This window comes from Leuciscus leuciscus (assembly GCF_965113295.1).
Source record: "Leuciscus leuciscus genome assembly, chromosome: 8".
In the NCBI taxonomy this organism is placed as follows: Eukaryota; Metazoa; Chordata; class Actinopteri; order Cypriniformes; family Leuciscidae; genus Leuciscus; species Leuciscus leuciscus.
The window spans coordinates 442,270-453,666 of NC_138732.1; the positions used below are offsets into that span (position 1 = coordinate 442,270).

At 42.0% G+C, this 11,397-nt stretch overlaps 1 protein-coding gene across 1 annotated transcript in view; it reads right to left on the minus strand.

The window, feature by feature from the left end:
• Positions 1–1,209: 1,209 nt before the first annotated feature.
• Positions 1,210–11,397, minus strand: part of slc2a9l2 (solute carrier family 2 member 9, like 2) — a 177,799-nt gene continuing 167,611 nt past the window's right edge. Inside the window, exon 14 of the transcript XR_014207956.1 lies at positions 1,210–1,293. The gene's annotated coding sequence lies outside the window, so the exon portion shown is untranslated. The remainder of the gene's footprint in view (positions 1,294–11,397) is intronic.

The window sequence follows — 11,397 nt, forward strand, 5'->3', positions numbered from 1 at the left end:
AATTAACGAGTAAATACATATGATTAATGTATTGCAAATTTAACCAACCAATACTTTGCATGAGTGAGGACAGAACACGTGACAACCTTCCCCGTGTATTGGCGAACCGGCAGATTGGGCCAATATAGCGGGCCTTACAACCCTCCTCTGCGCAGTGTCTCCTGTATAAGCAGGATGGATGGTAGAACAGACAGATACCTCTCGTGTGTCCATCCACTTCACAAATACAAGAGGACCGTCCCGAATCCACCTGATGGATCCCCTGGCCGATTTTTTAGAGAGTGAATTCAAGGGCGTAGGTTTTGCCTCAGCTTTGGTGGGGACATCCCCCTCCCCCTCCCCCTGGAATGAGTTTTCTATATGTAATTAAATAATGAACAAATGAATAAAATACACACGTATCATAGTATGCATTCAACACAACAAATCCATTATTATTATCTATTATTATTATCCATGATTACAGTATTCCATTAATACTAAAATTGTATCTACTATTCTATATCAAATTCTATTGATATATTCTATTCTTAAATATTAAATTCTTAGGCTACACTCACTCACAAATACATTACATAAATAGAATGTAGAAACGAAAAATGTCTCAGATCCACTGTTTATGTTGACTGCAAGATTCTAAGTTAAGGTCAGCTAATTAACATTCAGTGACTTGCTAATGTAGCCTTCTATCATGATAGCGTGACTTCTATGAGTCTATCAGTGCTGAACAGCCTAATCAATACTCTTAACCTTAGTTGAAAGATTGCTGCTGCTAGGTTTAACTGTAACAACATGGTAACACATACTATCACCAATCAATACTATTTTCCACAGTAGAATCTGCATTTGAAAGCCTGGTCAGTCACTACTACTGCTAGTTTATTTGTGTGGCTAGTTATTTTGCCTACTTACACTCTGCTTTATGAAAAAGCTTCGTATGTCCCCTTTCTTCTTCTTGGGTGGCATAGCTGATCTATCTACAAAGTACAAAAAGTGGCAAAAAACGGAATATTAAAATGTTTTACTCTGGCCTTTGTATGTGGCAGAGAGACAGCCCTGGTAACTTACCGTCGGCGTTGTCGACGCGCGCACACACACACACACACACACACACACACACACACACACACACACACACACACACACACACACACACACACACACACACACACACACACTCTCTCTCTCTCTCTTTCTCTCTTACACACACACACACACACACACACACACACACACACACACACACACACACACACACACACACACACACACACACACACACACACACACACGCTGCCAGTGCAAGCACAAAAGTAGTCCCGGCCCGCACGTGTAGCCTGTCAGATACACCGCCGCCAATCAAATTACGGCGTTTCTTGTACTGTCGTTGTGTGGCCGTTGGAATCGATCCAAATAGCAGTTCAAAGGAGCTTGCTAAATATTGGTGGGGACAAATTTGTCATCTCAAAATATTGATTGGGACTAGTACCTAGCGTCCCCCCCTAAACCTACGCCCATGAGTGAATTAGCTGCATTCCGAGGGCAGTCCTTCCTGTTGTCCCTGTAAGTCCCACATGCACCAAACTTCATTGCAAACAAGTCTTTGAGGAGCTTTGGACTTGAATAAAAATTGTCCATGTACACATGGTACCCAGAACCTAAAAATGTGTGGTCTAAAAGAGATGTTACAGCATCATATGACAGTCCATGGCCTGTGGGAAAGTTGTTCTTTCCTGTGTACACAGAAAAGTCCACAGTGTATCCATTCGATGAGTCTGCAAGAACAAACAACTTGAAACCCCATCTGGTTGGCTTGGCTTTCATGTACTGCGTCATACCCGTATGTGCTTTGCATGCCACCATTCTTTCATCCACAGCTAAGTTTCTTTTAGGATGATAGATGGATTTACAAGCATGACGAATAATGTCCATGAGAGGTTTGACCCTGCAAAGACGGTCATGTTCAGGTGTGCCCCTCTTTCTGTCATTATCCATATCTGCATCTGGGTGACTCATGTGCACATTCCATGAAATTATGCGGTATCTGTCCCGGGACATAACTGTAGCTGGAAAGGGTACGGAGAAAACACTGCTTTGCCGCCAGTAGTCGCTGATGGAGCTGACCTTCACCATGGCCATGTAAAATAGCAACCCAATGTATCTATACATCTCACTGATGCTGACATCTGTCCATTTATATTTGCTGCCCTTTGCAGTTGCCTTGGCAGCCTGGGCATTGGTGTTGTGGCACAGAGTTGAGACAGCACTTTCTGAAAACAATTGTTTGAATAGACTCATGGGTGAATATGAGTCAACAGGGCTCAGTTGCGGACCAGTTTCCCGTGCAGGACGGAAGCGCACAGTCTGTGGAACCATGTCAACATCAGTCTCTGTTTTCCATGCCAGAGTGGACTGCCTGTTGCTTGCCTGCTTGTTTACCTTGGCTCTCTTCGGGACAGGTGCTTGGACATGTTCATTGTCACATCTGTAAAAAAAAAAACACACAAAAAAAACACGTGAGCATGCTGATAACACAATTAAAGAAATTGTATTATCATTATCGATCACTAATGGCCATGGATAAAAAAAGACAACGCTTTTTTGTCATTTCACACAAGAATAGGTAGGCTACTTTTATATTATGACGCTGTAAACACAATCAGGCTACATTTCATCTGTAAAATATTACGTCTATGCACTTACTCAGTATGATTCTCCATCGCACTGAGAACTGAACGACACCTGCGTGGCCCTCTGCGGGGTGCTGGAGAAGGAGACCTTGATAAAGACACATTCCTAAAAAACAACAACAAAATAAAACTGTTAGCATACATTATTCAAAGTAAACTGATGAGCAATTGATGGTTATGGACACACAATGTTTTGTTGATGGGCCATAGGATGGAGAAATATCTATTTATGGGCCGTAGACCGCATCACCGCGAGTATCTGTTGATGGGCGATATACACCGCACGCATTTAGTGACGCACGCAATGAACGGATCGTTCGCGAACGACACATCGCTATAAAAATGTACACCTGTATTCACAAACATCTGTGCATAAGGCAGTATTGAAGCATGATAAACACTGTCATAGGCTAACCAAAACCGAACATTTATATAAAAATATAATGTATTTAGACAGTAGCCTATCACATATTTTACCAGAGGCTGAAATATATTTGCACTAAATGACATTACACCTAAGCAGATATTCACAAACATGCTACATTACGCATAAGGCAGTATTTTAGCATTTTAACCAGTGTCATAAGCTAATCAAAACTGAGTGAAATATATTTAATATACAAATATGTTTAAAGAGAAATATCACATTTAAAAAAGTTTACACTTGAGCGTATACACAAATGTTAGGGATATTGTAAGGCAATCGTTCCTGTAAGATGTCAAAAGCTAGCCAAAACTAGGCAAAATATAGTCTGAAAATTCATATGAGTTCTATATTATCAAAAAAATAATTATATAACAGTAAACAACTTACTCAGAACATGTATCCTCGGCGGGATCAATTCGCTCTTGAAAATGCACCCGTTCGTCGTCCGAGTTGCAATCTTCCTCTGAGGAAAAGGTGAATTCTTCCTCGCTGTCCAGAATCATCTGAAGGGCGTCTTTACCGGAGAAGCGTGCCATCCTCGGAGCGCGATGAACTATCAGTGAATCTGATGAAGAGACTGTGTTTTTATGGCATTGATCGTGTGCGATGCAAATAGATCACCTAAACTATTTACCTTGTGAATAGCGCCGGGGGCGGGGCGGCCTCAGCTCATTAAAGTTAATGAAGGGAGAACATAAAAATGGTACCTCTCCTTGCATTCAAATGGATTACATAAGCTGAGAATATTTGTTTTTTATATAAATTACTTCGTTTAAAAGAAGAGATTTCAAGCTTCATAAAGACATATCTCACGTGTCTGTGTGAGAAGTATTCGCTGAGTTACAGAACTTACAGTTCATTTTCGGACGCGTTTCAGAATGGACTTCACTGACAGAGAGAAGGCAGAACTCGCTTCGTGTTTATTTTTCTTTATTTGGGAAAAAGCAAAACACTTTGTTTTTATTGTGAGTATACACAAAAATAATACACATTTAACAGAATCGATTGATGTATGAAACGTGTTTGTAATATCAAAGTCAACAGAGTAAAATGAATCTCTTTTGAACTGATAAAAAAAAAAGCGAGCTGGTATCGCCGGCGATACCGCCGACCTCAGGGGACTGCCAAGACTACAAAATATTGTCTAAATGTTTAGCAAATAGATTAAAGAAGTTTTTGAGGATTATTGTGAGGAATGAGCAAACGTACTGTGTTCCAGGACGTACAATAATGGATAATTTATTTATAATAAGAGAGGTTATGGACCTTTCTATGAATGATGATTTTAAAGGTGCATTGCGCAAGTCTCTGAGTTTTTGCAGAACTATGCCCCCTCTGGCGGCAAGCGAAACTGCAGCCAGAAGTGTGCACGCTCACGGACAAAAGTTTTCTTTTTTTTATCTTACGTGGAGTTTGCGTTGGTGTTTGAAATGAACTACAAGCCGGTCTCTTAGAATCCATCTTCTACGGAGAATGGCGGCGAATACACAAACCTGCCAGACAGCCAGGTGAGCGTGCCGTGAACGCGCATGACGTCACGCCCAGTCTAAAATTCCGGCCCGAATCCATCTTATTTATTTTACTTTACAGGATTATAGAGACAATCTCAGTGATCAGAGAAGGGCTCATTCAGCCCATCAGGCAATTGTTTAAAGGACAAGTTCGGTATTTTACACTTAAAGCCCTGTTTACAGATCGTATCTGATGAAATAGAACGGTTAAGATAAAAATTTGGACACATGCTGCTGTCCCGAGAATTTTAGGTTTATTTCGCTCCCCCCCCCCACCCCCACCCCCACAATGGTTGTCTATGTGCACTGGAAGATTCCGTCCTAAAAACACATTAAACTTTCGTTTACAAAGACGTGAAACTCACCGAGTGGTCAGGGGTGTTCACTCAAAAATCGCTGAAAAAGATGCATTCCAACAGGTTTTATCGTAGTTTTTGTCCAACTCCATTGACTTAATAGGACGTGCTGTGAGACCGCAGCACCTTTACGGTATTGCTCCGCCGCTTCTTCTTCTGCTTCTTCTGTGTATTCAATGAAATGCCCGTGGTTTGCTTGCAATTGGCAAAGGTGCATTATCGCCACCAACTGGGCTGGAGTGTCTATTATTCAAGCTCTCAACGGAAGAATCACGGGTGTGACGCGTTTGGCAAAATAGGTCCACAAAAGCGAAATAAACCTAAAATTCTCGGGACAGGAGCATGTGTCCAAATTTTAATCTTAACCGTTCTATTTCATCAGATACGATCTGTAAACAGGGCTTTAAGTGTAAAATACCGAACTTGTCCTTTAAGCATGTATGGGTTAGAAAACGGGTATTTTTAACATGAAAAGTTGCTTAATGCACCTTTAATATTGGTTTCTTATCGATTGACCAAGAAAAAGCGTTTGATCGTGTGGGTCATGAATACCTTTTAAATGTTTTGAAGGCATTTGGGTTCGGGGAGACTTTCATTTCTTGGATCAAATTACTGTATAGAGGGGCTTCAGTAATGCTTAAGGTTGGAGGGGGGCTGAGTTGTCCAATACCTGTGAAGAGGGGAATTAGGCAGGGGTGTCCAATTTCCGGACAACTATATAGCTTAGTTATTGAGCCCTTGCTTATTAAACTAAGAAATAATTTGAAAGGTTTTTATATACCAGGGGATTTTAATGGTTCAAGTGTTTCTGTTTCAAGATTCAAGATTCAAGAGTTTTATTGTCATTGGACAGTCTCCTGCCCAACGAAATTTGCAAACAGGGCCACCCAGGTGCAATATAACCATCTACGATAAAAACATATAAAAAGATTAATCAATAAAAAGAAAATTAAATAGACAACAGTAGCAGCATCATTGTTAAAAAAAACATTGACACACGCGTGCAGACACACAACAGAACGACTGTAAGAGTGCAAAGTCAGTCAGTGGTCTGCTTCATTTAAAGTTCTGACTGCCCAGGGGAAGAAACTATTTCTCAGCCTGTTGGTCTTGCTTTTGAGGGATCTGAACCTCCTCCCTGAGGGCAACATAGTGAACAGGTGATGGTCGGGGTGAAGATGGTCTTTTATGATCGACCTGGCTTTGGTGAGACATCTGGAACTGGCGATGGAGTCCAGGGACGGGAGTAGACCACCAATCACCCTCTCCGCGGTTCTGGTGACCCTCTGTAGTCTCCTTCTATCATCCAATGAACAGCCAGCGTACCACACAGGGATGGCATGCACCAATACACTCTCAATTGTGGCTCGATAGAAGGAGACCAACAGATTGGTCTGCAGCCTGTTCCATCTCAGTACCCTCAAGAAATGGAGGCGCTGCTGGGCCTTTTTGACTAGGGCAGTCGTATTGGCAGCCCATGACAGGTCCCTGGAGATGTGGGTGCCGAGGAACTTAAAAGATGGCACCCTCTCCACATTGTCACCTTTTATGCAGACAGGGAGGGGGTCAGCTTTGCTCCTGCGGAAGTCAATGACCATCTCCTTAGTCTTTTTAGTGTTGATTGTGAGGTTATTCCTATCACACCACGCTGTCAGTCGCTGGACCTCGTCTCTGTAGGCCGTGTCATCATCTCCAGTGATGAGTCCTACGAGAGTGGTGTCATCAGCAAATTTTATTATGGTGTTGCAGGAATGCTTGGGAGTGCAGTCAGAGGTGTAAATGGTATACAGGAGGGGGCTCAGCACACAGCCCTGTGGGGAGCCAGTGCTGAGCGTCAGGGTGGATGAACTCCTGTTGCCAATCCTGACAGACTGTGGACGGTTGGTGAGGAAGTCTTTGATCCAGGTGCACAAGGTGGGGGAAAAGTCCAAGTCGGCCAGCTTGGTTACGAGGATGTCCGGTATAATGGTATTAAAGGCCGAACTAAAATCAATAAAAAGCATCCTTACTGATGTCCCAGGTTTTTCCAGGTGTTGTAAGGCAGTGTGGAGGGCAGTGGAAATAGCATCCTCGGTAGACCTGTTAGCCTTATAGGCAAACTGGTAGGGGTCGAAGCTGTGGGGGAGGCAGTCCTTAATGTGTTTTAGAACAAGCTTCTCGAAGCATTTTGCCACCACAGGTGTTAGTGCAATCGGTCTGTAGTCATTAAGACTGCTGATGGTGGTGGACTTGGGAATGGGGACTATTATTGCTGATTTCAGGCAGTGTGGGACGGTGGCTTGAGACGGGGAGACGTTAAATAATTTGGTGAACACAGTAGACAGCTGGTCAGCACAGGCCTTGAGCACCTTCCCAGGAATTCCATCAGGGCCTGCTGCTTTCCTCTGATTCACTGCCCTGAACACACCGCAAACCTGTTGTGCCTGAAGAGTGAGTGTATGTGGGCCGGGCTCTAAAAGTGGCGTCGTCAGGGATATATGTGTGGTGGAGATGGTAATGCTTATGTTGATGATGTCACTGTGTTTATTACTGGACAAGGGGACATTCAGATACTGTCTAAAAGTTTAGCTTTATATGAGAGAGCCTCCTCATCAAAAGTAAATTGGGCAAAGAGTGAGGGTTTTGTTGTGGGTCCTTGGAAAATGGTGGGCCACCTAAGCTTCCAGGGGGGTTACAGTGGAATACAGAGGGAATTAAAATTCTTGGAGTATTTCTGGGTAAAGAAAATTATAGACAAAAAAACTGGGAGGGTATGCTGGAGAAGGTGTCAGCCAAGTTGTCTAAATGGAATTGGCTATTACCTGAACTATCCTACAGGGGTAGAGTCTTGGTTACAAATAACCTTGCCGCCTCCATGCTATGGCACAGACTAAATGTGCTGGATCCTCCAAATGAACTGATAAAAGTTATACAGAAGAAATATGTGGATTTTTTTTTTTGGTCGGGGCAACACTGGGTTCCTGGATCCGCTTTATATCTGCCTTTACAAGGAGGACAAGCTCTGATAGACATCAGAAGCAGGATTATGACTTTTAGACTGCAAACAGCACAAAGAATATTATATGAAGAAGATCTGGGATGGATTCGTGTTGCTTGTGCTATTTTAAGGACAGCATCTTGTCTTGGTTACGAGAAACAATTGTTTTTACTGAGCCTTAAAGAGCTGGACTTGAGTAATTTAACCCTGTTTTATCAGTCAAGTTGAGAGCCTGGCTTGATCATTTTAATATCAACAGAGATCTTTCAGAACCAAAGGAGTGGATAATGGGGGAGCCATTGTTTTATAACCCGCTGATACAAACGAGAACTCTGTCATCGGGAAGCTTGATGAACTGCCTTGCGGGAGCTGGACTCAAGAGGATAGGAGACCTGAGAGACCTGAACGGATGGAAGACGGCTGCAGTACTACAGCGTGAGACGGGTGTTCGATCTCTCCGTCTTCTGCAGCAGGTGTTAGAGGAGGTGCAGAGAGCATTGCCTGGAATCTGCAGGGAGGCACTGGAAACTCAACCAGCTCAAGAGTGGAGGAGAAACTATCAGTTTCCATCTATCAGTGTATCTGCAGCTGCAAAAGAAAATTATGAAGATGCTGACACAATATTAACTTTTAAGACCCCGGAGATGGGACAGTTTCGTGAAACAACTAAAAAAGCAATCTACTTTACTTGCGTTAAAGTTGCCCATCAGACTGTTTTAAAACGAGTACGAGCAGGGAGGTGGACAGAAGTGTTTGGACCAGACTTTAAAGGATCCTGGAGGTCTCTGTACAAACCTCCCATTGAGAAGCGTACAGCAGACCTACAGTGGAGACTTATTCATGGTGCTATAGCTACAAACAGACACGTGGCACACCTGAATCCAGCAGTGGGGAGGGAATGTCCTTTTTGTGGAATTGAAGAGACAGTTGATCACTTATTTATTAATTGTGTGAGGTTAGGCAGTCTTTTTATTATTTTAAAAAGTTTGTTTGAAGGTTTTGGTAAAGATTTTTCGGTAACGCTTTAGATTACAGCCCGGAAAGTACTGCATAATTAAAATGAAAGTACGGTATAACTTTCGGTAATTAAAGTGTACCTATAAAGTACTTACGTGTAAGTATAGGGGAACAATATGTTAAGTCTTGGGAATAAAGTTGTAACAACCAGGAAAATACTGCGTAATTAAAATGAAATTACAGTGTAACTTTTGGTAATTACAGTGTACCTATAAAGTATGTACGTGTAAGTATAGGGGAATTATATGTAAAGTTTTGTGAATAAAGGGGTAACAACCAGGAAAATAACAAATTATTTAGGCAAATTATTTAGATTATTTAAGTATTTTAGAATCTTACTTTTGGGAGCAATTTAGCGAGTAGGCTACATACACTGCACCTTTTTGTAATAATAGTGTATAAAAATACATAAAGGCTTTTTTTAAATTGCGGGGTACATATCAGTGCATTTATAAAGTAGGCTAATTTGTTATTATTGCAAAGGTGCACTGATTAAGTTTCAAGGCAAGTAAAACTATTGCAACTTTTTATTTTTTTTAATGCTAGGAAAATATACTCTTGTTCCATGTAGTTACAGGGTAAGTGTGACATTGCGGGCTGTAAATTAAAGTGGTGCTTCTTACCCTCTTGTTTCATGTAGTTACAGGGTAAGTATGACATTGCGGGCTGTAAATTAAAGTGGTGCTTCTTACCCTCTTGTTTCATGTAGTTACAGGGTAAGTGTGACATTGCGGGCTGTAAATTAAAGTGGTGCTTCTTACCCTCTTGTTTCTTACAGGGTAAGTATGACATTGCGGGCTGTAAATTAAAGTGGTGCTTCTTACCCTCTTGTTTCATGTAGTTACAGGGTAAGGCCCAATCCCAATTCTATTTTATACCCCTTCGCCTACCCCTAACCCTTACCCCTGGCCCCTTGAAACAGAGTGGCAAGGCGTAGGGGTGAAAATATTCCCCTAAGAAATGGGACACCACTACTACACCGTTACATGTCATTATACATCGTCGCTAGCGCCTACGTCACAGGAGATGCGCCAATGTTTATCACAAACTTCCAAGATGCCATCGTCAGCTGTAGTCTTGCGTGAGTTACAGCTATTTTTTGTATTTTTCTTCTGAAGTTTGCAGAAAAAAACGAAGATGACGATATCTTCGACGCCTAAAAGCTGCGTTCACACCAAACACGAATAGAGCGTCTGGCGCGAGTGATTTCAATGTTAAAAGACGCGTTTACACGCGTCTGGAGGTCTTGCGGCGCGAATGAGGCGTTTAGTGTGGCGCGGTGGACGCGAACTCGCCTCATTCGCGCGTCCACTTCGCTTCAAACTTTTGCTTTTTACACGCGTCATATTGTTAACGAACTTTAACGATTTTTTTGCAACTGTTTCTTTGAAGAACATGACCGTAAATATGAACACAAGATTGAATGTGACAAAGAAAATGATTATTGGCAGTCATGTTGCCTCTGTAGCCGGTGTATGCAGGTACATTTCTCATACCCCTTCGTTTGAAGTGTGGTCCCGAAAAATCTTCGTTTCAAGGGCTATCTGGCCCTTCCCCTTACCCCTACCCCTCCAACCAAAAGAGAATTGAGACAGCCCTACCCCTTCACGTGCACACGCAAAACAGAGGGGAAGGGGTAAGTGAAGGGGTAAGGGGTAGAATTGGGATTGGCCCTAAGTGTGACATTGCGGGCTGTAAATTAAAGTGGTGCTTCGTACCCTCTTGTTTCATGTAGTTACAGGGTAAGTACAATAAAAACACATGTACACACACAATCTGACATCACTTGGAAAACCTTTATTTGAAAAACAACTTATTTCAAAACAGATTTACAACATATTACACTTCTTATTCTTTATTATTTTTTAAAAATCAACTTTTCATTTCAAATACTAAAGTCCTGACAGAAAGTAGCATGTTTTGTCCTTTTTTGTCCCTCTTGGTCCTCCTCTTCTTTTTCTATCGTTCCACTGATTAGCCTAATCTTAAGAAGGACTCTTTTTCTATTCTGTATTATGTATTAAAAGAAAATACAGTACACCCAGAAATGTTCTCATAATTTACTCATCTTTTCGCTACCGATCAACTGTCACCAGCGAGTGCATGAGAGTCGGCTTCATAGGGTCGGCTTGAATGGCTTCACGTTTGGTGAAGCTTTAAGCGTTCATTGCATTCTCACGGGAGTTTGATGTGAAACTCGCGCGAGAACTGGTGTCTGTTCTTCTGCATGGTTTGTTTTTCATTATTATTATTATATGTTATTGTTTGTATTTTGTTGTAAGCAATAATGAAAACATAAAAAAATAAATAATTCGACATTCGGTTTTTCGGTGCGCTTACGTCACGCTTTAAATTTTCAAGCGTAAACGTACTCAACCCTCTCATGAACGCGCAGGTGACAGTCGGTCGGAAGCGATAG